The sequence below is a fragment of the Pseudophryne corroboree genome, chromosome 2 (assembly GCF_028390025.1).
Source record: "Pseudophryne corroboree isolate aPseCor3 chromosome 2, aPseCor3.hap2, whole genome shotgun sequence".
Lineage (NCBI taxonomy): Eukaryota > Metazoa > Chordata > Amphibia > Anura > Myobatrachidae > Pseudophryne > Pseudophryne corroboree.
In genome coordinates this window covers 253,591,919-253,601,815 of record NC_086445.1, presented here as the reverse complement: position 1 = coordinate 253,601,815, position 9,897 = coordinate 253,591,919, and positions in this window count along the sequence as shown.

Genomic DNA, 9,897 nt, shown 5'->3' with positions numbered 1-9,897 from the left:
GTGTGCGCCACAAACTCCGGAAGTGCTGGGTCTGCTGGTCGCAGTGAGGCAATGTACGGAACCGACGGCAGTGACGAAGACTATCTCCCCGACTCGTCAGAGTTGAGCAGCTCGGATGATAGTGGAGGGGAGGAGACGTCTTTTCATGGCAGGAAGGTTCTGGAAGTGTCCGGGGCTTGCTCCGCGGAGGCCGAACCAAGTCTCCATCCGGCCCGCGCAGTGTCGGTCCAGGTACTTACCCGAAAAGCAGATGGTTCGATTGCATGTAACAAGAAAAATTTCTGCCTGTGGTGAGAGAGGCCATTCTCAAAAATTGCGAGACATGTTCAAGCTGTCCACCACAATGAGCATGAGGTTGCAAGGGCACTCAGCTTTCCGAAGCGCTCCAGGGAAAGGACAGTGCAGCTAGACCTGATTCGCACCCGGGGAAACTTTGCCCATAATGTCGGGGTTCTCCGCGAGGGCAGCGGAGTCCTCCTACCGTGCAAGCAGCCGAAAGAAGCAACGGCTCCCCAAGATTTCATGCACTGTGTAAAATGTAAAGGGCTATTCTCCAGGAAGCACCTGTGGCGCCATGTGAAGAGGTGCCCGCTCCGCAAAAGTGTCAGCCCCAAACCTGGAAGAACCAGGGTGCAGGGTCTCTTCACTTACGCCACACCGCTCCCGAAAGATGTTGGCACTGGCCTCTGGAAGTTGCTGAGCGAAATGAATTATGATGATGTGGTACCGGTAATCAAAGGGGACCGCTGGATTATGCAGTTCGGTCAGCACCTCTATAACCGTCTGGGGTCTGATGTCAGCAAGCATGATTACATCCGTCAGAAGCTCAGAGAGGTGGGGCGGCTTCTGCTGAAGGCGATGAAGGTCACACCGTTGCGGTGTATGGAAGATTTCATTTGCCCACAGAATTTCCTGCAAGTGGTGCATGCTGTGAGGAGCCTGGCCGGTTACGATGACCGCACCAATACATATAAAATACCCTCGTTGGCTCTGAAGGTGGGACACAGCTTGCAGAAGATTTCAGCTATGGTGGAGTGTCAGGCACTGATGGAGGGCAGTGCCCTGACAGAGGAGCGTGCCCGAAACTTTCGGAAAATTTATGAGGCGAGGTGGAGCGAGCTAATCTCCACTGCTGCCCTGAAGACACTTCGAGAGATAAAATGGAATGCACCGCTGCTTCTGCCCTTCACTGATGATGTTAAGCGCTTGAACCTGTACCTCCTTGACCGTCAGCGAGAGTACATCGATGAGTTGTCTGCCCACCCTTCCAAACAGCAGTGGTCCATGTTGGCCAAAGTTACCCTCACGCAGCTGATTCTCTTCAACCGCAGGAGAGAAGGTGAGGTTTCCAAGATGCTGCTCTCCTCCTTCGATTTACGGCACACAGCCGATTTGCAGGGTGATGTGGCCCAGGCCCTGTCAGAGCTAGAGAAGGCACTCTGTCGCCACTTCTCCCGTATTGAGATTCCTGGGAAAAGAGGCAGGAAAGTCCCTGTCCTGCTATCCCCAAGCATGCAGAAAGCGATGGAGCTCCTCATAGAGAAGCGGACAGAATGTGGTGTGACCCCACACAATATCTACATGTTTGCTAGGCCAACAGCCATGTCCCATTATAGGGGATCCGACTGCATACGTCTCTACGCCCGGGAGTGTGGGGCCAAGCACCCCGAAGCATTATCTTCCACCCGCCTACGGAAGCATGTGGCTACACTTTCCAGAGTCCTCAACCTGAGCGATACAGAGATGGATCAGCTTGCTGATTTCCTTGGACATGATATTCGGGTGCATCGGCATTATTACCGCCTCCCGGAGGGTACCCTTCAACTGGCCAAGTTGAGCAAGCTGTTTCTGGCTCTCGAGCAAGGGAGAATGGCTGAATTCCGGGGCCACAATCTGGAAGAGATCTCCATTGATCCAAACGGTAGGTATCACTTGACAGTGTGGCTCCAGGGACTGACTGTCTAAGTGGGCTGGTGTGATCGGTTTCCCTGTCCTTCTCTATCCACAGAGCCGATCCAGGTGGTGAGCGATGACTCTGGGGATGAGCCAGAGAGTCAGGATACTGAGGTTCCCATGGGGCACATGGGAAAAGAAGCCGGCAGCGTGGTGTCGGCGGTGGATGGAGGTGCAGCTAAAGGTGGGTGTGACTGTCCATTCCATTTGAGATGCGTCCATGACTGGTGGTGGCGTTGCGTGGTGACTGACCTTTCTTCTCCCGCACAGGTGACAGAAGGGGTACCAAGCGCAATCCGTGGACCCCAGCAGAAGTGAAAGCTGTTGAACGTCGCATGATTCGGTTCATTCGCTCATTCAAGGTGCCGGGCAAGAATGACTGTGATGCGTGCCTAAGAGCAGAACGACAAGCGCTGAAGGCTCGGAACTGGCTCTCGGTTAAGTTTTACATTAAGAACCGAATTACTGCTGAAATGAGAAAGAACCTTTCCTGAATAAAATGTATCTGCTGCTGAATACACGTTTCCTCTATCTCTAATTAAACCCGAAAATAAATCAGTTATGTGGGTGTCCTCATTAGGCAGGTATTCCTGAATAGGTCCCCATGAGGAAGGTTCCAGACATATGTCCCGATGAGGATAGAAAAACAAGTGTGTGTGTGTGTGTGTGTGTGTGTGTGTGTGTGTGTGTGTGTGTGTGTGTGTGTAATATTTATCTATATATATATATAGATCAATAAAGATAGATATATAGACAGACAGATACAGAGGAGAGAGTTACTAGGGTGAATTCAATTGTTTTTTAAGCGAACAACAGGAGCTATTCGATTGTTTTGCTGATCGGGCATGATTGCACGATTTCTGCTCGCCTTTTTTGTCAGCATGTCCAATAGTTTAAATGGGTTTATTGCCGCTTTACGCAGCTAAACCCAGAGCTTTTGGCCGTGATAAGTAATGGGCACCCGCGACACTCACTTCCATTTGAATTACAGTTGAACAGCTGTGGGGCACCCAGTACTTATGGGCAAACAAGAAACAATTGGATTCCACCCACTTTGTTCAAGGACACAGTGAGTCTCATGTTTGTATGTGTGTATGGATAGACAGACAGACAGACAGACAGACAGACAGACAGTGTAATGGTTAGCAATACTGCCTCACAACACTGAGGTCATGGGTTCAATTCCCACCATGGCTCTAACTGTGTGGGGTTGGTATATTCTCCCTGTGCTTGCGTGGGTTTCCTCCGGGTACTCCGGTTTCTTCCCACAATCCAAAAATATACTGGTAGGTTATTTGAATCCCCCCAAAAAATTAACCCTAACACGAATGTGTGTGCGTGTACATGCGGTAGGGAATATGGATTGTAAGCTCCAGGGACTGATGTGAATGGGCAAATATTCTCTGTAAAGCGCTACGGAATATGTGTGCGCTATATAAATAATAACTAGTAATAAATAAATAGATAGATAGATAGGTAGATAGATAATGGGTGTTGTGCGGCACTTTGAATGACTTAACAAATGTGTACACGCTGACCCAAAGTCGAGTATATCCTGACAAAAATCATAAAGATTCAAACGTTGATACATTCAATTATGCCTGGGTGAGACAGAGGTTGACAAGAGAGAGAGATGATGATGGGAAGATAGTAATGCAGGGGAGAGGCAGAGGGTGAGGCAGACAGAAAGGCAGTGGGTGGTAGGAAGAGGCAGAGGGTGACAGTGAGAGACAGTGGGTGATGCCAGGGAATGGGTGACAGGGAGGCAGTGGTTGTCACCAGAGAATGGGTGATAGGGGGAGGAACTGGTTTACACCAGGGGAAGCAGTGGGTGATGTAGAGGATGATGAGCAGAGCCAGTGAGTGACAAGGAGTGACAGCAGAGAGAGGGTGATGGGGAGATAGTGACGCAGAGGAAAGGTAGAGGGTGAGACAGTGGATGACAGGGACAGATTGTGGGAGACAGAGAAGCAGAGGGTGAACGTAAGAGGCAGTGGGTTACACCAGGGAACGGGTAATGGGGAGATGGTGACAGGACAAAGAGAGGGTGATGGGGAGATAGTGATGCAGGGGAAAGGTAGGGGGTGAGGCAGTGGGTGACAAGGAGAGACAGTGGTAGACAGAGGATGAAAGGGAGATGCAGAGAGTGACAGTGAGAGGCAGAGGGTGACGCCAGGGAATGGGTGACAAGGGATGGTGATAGGAGACAGGGTGATGGGGAGATAGTGATGCTGGGGAGAGGTAGAGGCTGTGGGGGATGGAGAGGGTGAGGCAGTGGGTGACAGGGAGCGATAGTAGGAGACAGAGAGGCAGAGTGTGATGGAAATAGGCAGGGATGACAGGGAGATAGTGAGTGACAACAAAATAGTGGGTGACTCGGGAAGTGGAAAATAGTATCTGTTCTACCCCCTCTCTCTGTGCCCCTGCTCCCTTTCTGCCCAATTGCTGTATCCCCCTCTCTCTGTCCCCTGTCCTTTGTGCCCCTCTCTGCTTCCTACACCTTCTGTCCCCCACTGCCCAGGTGACACAGCTAATCATTCACCTTCCAATCGATGGTCAGTAGGATGATAATCCCACTCCTGCGCCTGAAGATGGCACCAGTGTCCTCCTTGTGGGGTTCACTCATGTCTCCGCTGTCTACGTCACCACCGGCAGCAGCAACTCTCGGAGCACCGAAGCCCTGAGTGACCTGCGGCTATATACGGAGAGGGCGACGTCACTGTGTGGAGCCACACCTCTCTAGTTGGGGTGGGGGTTGCGGACTCGGGCAGCAGTTACTTAAAAATAATCTCCCTAAATGACAGTGCCTTGGTGCCTTCTACCCAGGGGCGTATCTACAGAGGAGGGGGCCCGTGTGCACCTCCAGGTGGGCCCCCTCCTCCGCACGGCGCTGTAGACGGCATTGTAGACTCCGGCACGGTGCCGGAGTTTACTGCGCATGCGCAGGTCTCCGGAAACATGGAGCCCGCGCATGCGCGGCGCCAATTTTGGCGGCGATTTTTGCCGCGATGGCAGCTCCTGGCGCTGGACTCCAGAAAGGTAAGTATTAAAATGGGTGCAATGGGTGCGGTGTGGGCCCACCCTGGACCCAGGGGCCCGTGTGCACCGCACCCATTGCACCCATTATAGTGCTTCTACCCCCTTCCACCCGAATCCACCACTCTAAGCACATGCGGGGTAGGGATGTGTCAAAGTCAGAAAAATATCACGATGCACACTGCCATATTTGCACCTCATACAGGTCTGCGCTGCGCATGCGTGCGCTCTCCCGTGCGTGCGCATACTCGCTGTTGCGGGCACCCGCGGGCGCGCGGTATGTGCATTTACGGTAGAGTTCATGTGTTCGTAGCGTGCGACTCAATCGTTACATATTTTCACTATATAATGTATTTTGTAGATCATGGTCCCTTTGATAGATTCTGAAAGTTTGGTTAATGTAGAATGTTCATGAACAGAGAAATCCCCCTTTGTTTGATACGAAGGGTCAGACAGGAGTAATACAGTGGTGTTTAGTATCCATCGGAAGAGTATTTAATTAGCAAAATTCCGGTGTTGGTTTGAAGCGGATTAATCGCTCGTGCGAATAATTATGGACATAAGAAGTTTATGTCCATTTACTATTATTTGCACTTACTTATCCATGCGGCGGGAAACCTAGTTTCCCACCCACCTGAGCAGTTGGAAATCATCACAGCCCACCTGTATGAATCAACCTATGACCTTTTGTTATAATGCGAGGAGGAATTCCTGTGTCCAATGAACAATGAGATTGTAGGGACCATTGAATTGTATTGTGTGTGGGGCATAAATAGACAAGCCGATCACATCCAGCTCTCACTCTTCAACGGTTATCATTGCTGAGAATCGGGAGCTGGATGTCCAGAGGCGCATGCGATCGTTTCCTTTGTGCGTAAGTTTTCTCCGCAATCATATTGTCTTTCTTGTTGTTGTGGGCCATATCTCTCTCTCTCTCTCTTCTCCTCTTTCTCTCGTATTCTCTTAAACGTAATAGTATTGTATTGTATTTCATGTGTAGTTATCTGGTTAGGTAGTCTATGTTATATTGTAGTGTATGACTTGTATTGTATTAATTCTTTTGCAAGTATAACATTCATAATATATATATTAGGCGTTGGACCCTAAGCACGGTATCTGTGTATTTCTTATAGTGTTAAGTATTCTCAGAGCGTCGGTGACGCTCAAACAGCTTTTAAGTTAATAAGGTTACACTGTGTTGCATCTACACCCTATCTCTACACTAAGGTTTTACAGCATATTACATTGTTTATGGTTTAGATATAAAGGTTTATCATTGTGAGCGTCTGCGCCGCTGGTGATCTCCTCGTGGTCCCGAGCGGCCGCTACGCTATAGCGAATCATTACGTTAGTCGGCAGCCAATAGCGTGCCTGCCTGTGATCTCTTGGCCGTGAGCGAATGTGACGCTTGAGCGTCTCGACCACGGCTAAGCGATTGTTACGCAACGAGCGTACCCTTACGGTACTCCATACGTAAATAGCGTACAGTGTTCTTAGACCTCACAAGGGGTTTTATATAAGATAAATATTTAGCTTTATCAATTGGCGGCTCGTCCTGTCCTTCACATATCTCTGCTAGGTAATTTCAGCAGACATTATCCATCAGCAAAGGGCGGGAGATCATATTCTTCGCAGTGCTGACGGGATAAGCGTCTGCTTCGCTTAGTAAAGGGTGCTGAAGGAATCCGGAACCGGAGGTAAGAACAACACGCTAGTGTCTTTTAAAACTGTTTATTTCTGTCTTGCGTACACACGCACATATCTGCATTTCTTTTTCATTCGTGTATTTTCATATATCACTCTCCTGTTTGCCATTTTATAATTGATAAAACGTGCTAAGGGAGATTTGTCGCTATTTCATAGTTAAAGTGTAAAAGTAATGCGTTAAGGGATAAAGTGTAAAGCACACACGCAGCTCTACCTAAAGGTAAAAGGAGAGATTGGTGTGTTGCGCGGTAGACGATCAAGGATCATCTACATTGATAAACGTGTTAGTTGTGTTACGGTGGACATTGGTTTTGTGTACACGTGTCTCTAACAAAGGACTGAGACTCGCGTACGCAAAGGCCGACGCACGCAGCGTAAATTACGCAACGGAGCGTCTGGGTACGCCCACGTAGCTCAAGTCACACGATAGTGTTGATTTATAAGTAACGCAACAGGCGATAAGTAGCGCAACAGGCGATAAGTAGCGCAACAGGCGATAAGTAACGCAACAGGCGATAAGTAGCGCAACAGGCGATAAGTAACGCAACAGGCGATAAATAGCGCAACAGGCGATAAGTAGCGCAACAGGCGATAAATAGCGCAACAGGCGATAAATAGCACAAATTGATTTCAGTTTTTCCAAAACTTAGTTTAAATACCTTACTTTACTGTAATGCCTCTGGGGACAGCTATCAGACTACGGGAAATGATTTTTCTGATCAGAAAACTATAAGAATGATAGTGGGTTGAAAACGGTATGAGTGTATTGAATCCCGCTTTGTGAACTGAGTGATCTGGGTGATCTTTGGTGGAACGTGATGAGCACGGTCTGAGTGAAAACGTGCAACAGAGTGTGATAAAGTTTTCGTTGTATTACGCTCTGGCTGTTTTGGAGCACAGTAGGGAGACTCCAATGATCCTACCATTTATGGGCAACAAGTGTTTATAAGTGGTACGATTGGACCGCACGGTTGTAGGTGTGACCAATAACGCAACGTGCATACGTGTTGTGGGAAGCACATGCAAGCGTGATTTGTGTAAAGAAAAAGGAAGGGAATTTTCTCAGGAAAATCTCTAGAGATAGGGCCTGCAACGGTTACACGTGTCTGCTAGAAGGCGGACCGGAGATACCTGGAGCAGAAGAAGCTGGTGGAAGAGCTTGGAAAACTCCCACCGTAGACTGTGTTTGGTGCATTTTAGGAAGTTTTTCTGTGTTAAAAGAGGTCCACAATGGAAGCCAAGTGCACAACACAGGGACGTTCAGCAGTCAGGGTTCAGACTGCAGAGGCTTGCAGACCCCGAGGGTCTGCTCGGTTAGTAATGTGGAGGAGGTATGGTCCCCACACTGAGACCTTTTGTGATGAATGGACACGAATGACTGCGGGGGATAAGGCACCATTTCCCGGGATAGGTAGTTTTGACTTAGAGGTATTGCATAATTTAAGGCGGAGGATCTGTCTCATAAAATCCTGGAAACAACGGGTTAAACATGATGATTGTTTGCAGCTATGGCTACAGGAAAGTGAAATGCAAAGAAATGTAACTTACATACCTAACTTTCATCTTGAGAGGAGAGACATGGCAATGGAGAGGACTATGGTTGCGGAGAAAGGCACAATGTTGTACGATAAAAAGGCACTTAGTAACTGTATTAAAAATGAAAGTGTAAAATGTAATAAGGTTTATAAAAATGAAAGTGTTAAATGTACAACTATTAACCCATGCAAGTCGCACCCCTTGTTAAACTTTCCTCAGGAACACCAACAAGAAAGTGAGCCCAGCACAATGTCGGAGCCTTTTCCAGCAGCCATCACACAAGACATCCAGGTGGACGCGACCAAATCGGTAAAGACTGTAATCAAACCCCCTAACGGAGGGTCAGGTGAGGTCGTGTCCACAGGTACGTATGGTGTTATACATCACGCACAAACAAATGTACCTCATATCGTAGAATCAATTCAGAATGACGTTACTGGACTTAATCCTGTCAGGGTAATTGCAGTACCAAATGGGAAAACTGACACTACAGGAGTCACTCCTGTCAGGAACATCGCCATGTACTGCCCCTTTTCCCGAACGGAATTAAGAGCAATTCTGTCTGAATTTCCTGATCCCAGGAAAGACTTAGTTGCTTGTCAAAAATACATAAGAGTGCTAGGAAACACTGCAGAGCCAAATAACAAAGATTGGAGGACAGTTTTGAGGGCATGCTTACCCCCGATGTTGATTCATTGAAATTTATTGCTGATTGTAAGCTAGATGAGGAAGTACCACTAACAGACAAGTATAACCAAGATAATGTAAAAAGAATCAATCTACAGTTGAAAGAATATTTTCCTGCAGTAGTAAAGTGGAATAAAATCTTTACAATAAAACAAAAAGAAGGTGAATCCGCATCAGAGTATTTTCACCGGGCTCTGCAGGATATGGCTAGGTACACTGGTATAGATGACATTGAAACTAATGTACACCACAGAGAGGTAGCTGTGTCTGTATTAATGGACAGCTTAAAAGACACACTAAAAATTAGGGTACAAACCTGTATACCTCATTGGAGAGGTATCTCGGTGGCTGCATTAAGAGAGTCCGCTATCGAGCATGACCAAAATATCCAAAGAACCAGGGAAGCACAGGGAGAGCGGTTGATGGTACTGAGCATCCAAGCACTAGAGGAGGCATCAAGTCGACCGGAACCCCAGGCCCCTAGCACATGGAGAAAGCCAAGGATTTGTTATCATTGTAGAAGAGAAGGGCATTATGCCAGCAACTGTAATAACCCACATAAAGTCAGACCCCCTAGACCAAGAAATGAGCAAAATTATAACACACACAATTATAAACAGGGATCATATAGGAAGAATTTTGGGCCACACCCATAATATATAGTCAGGAAAGGTGATCATTAGGACTGATGGTAAGCCTGAGGTAACGGTTAATAAATTGGGAGGTCATTCCCTGAAGACACAGGAATGACCAGGTGAAACGTTGTAAATGTATCTGTGGAATGTTTTTTTTCTCTCTCCCCATCTCTGACGATTATTGGTAGGATTCAAACATTGCATATATACTTGGTCTTTGCAGAAGTCTACCAAACCCCAGCATGACCTATCCGCATCAATGTATTCTGGCCAGATACTGACAGTGGAATATGGAAGTGCTGGGGGGAGGGACTGCGCAAGGAAACCATTGGACATGTAGATA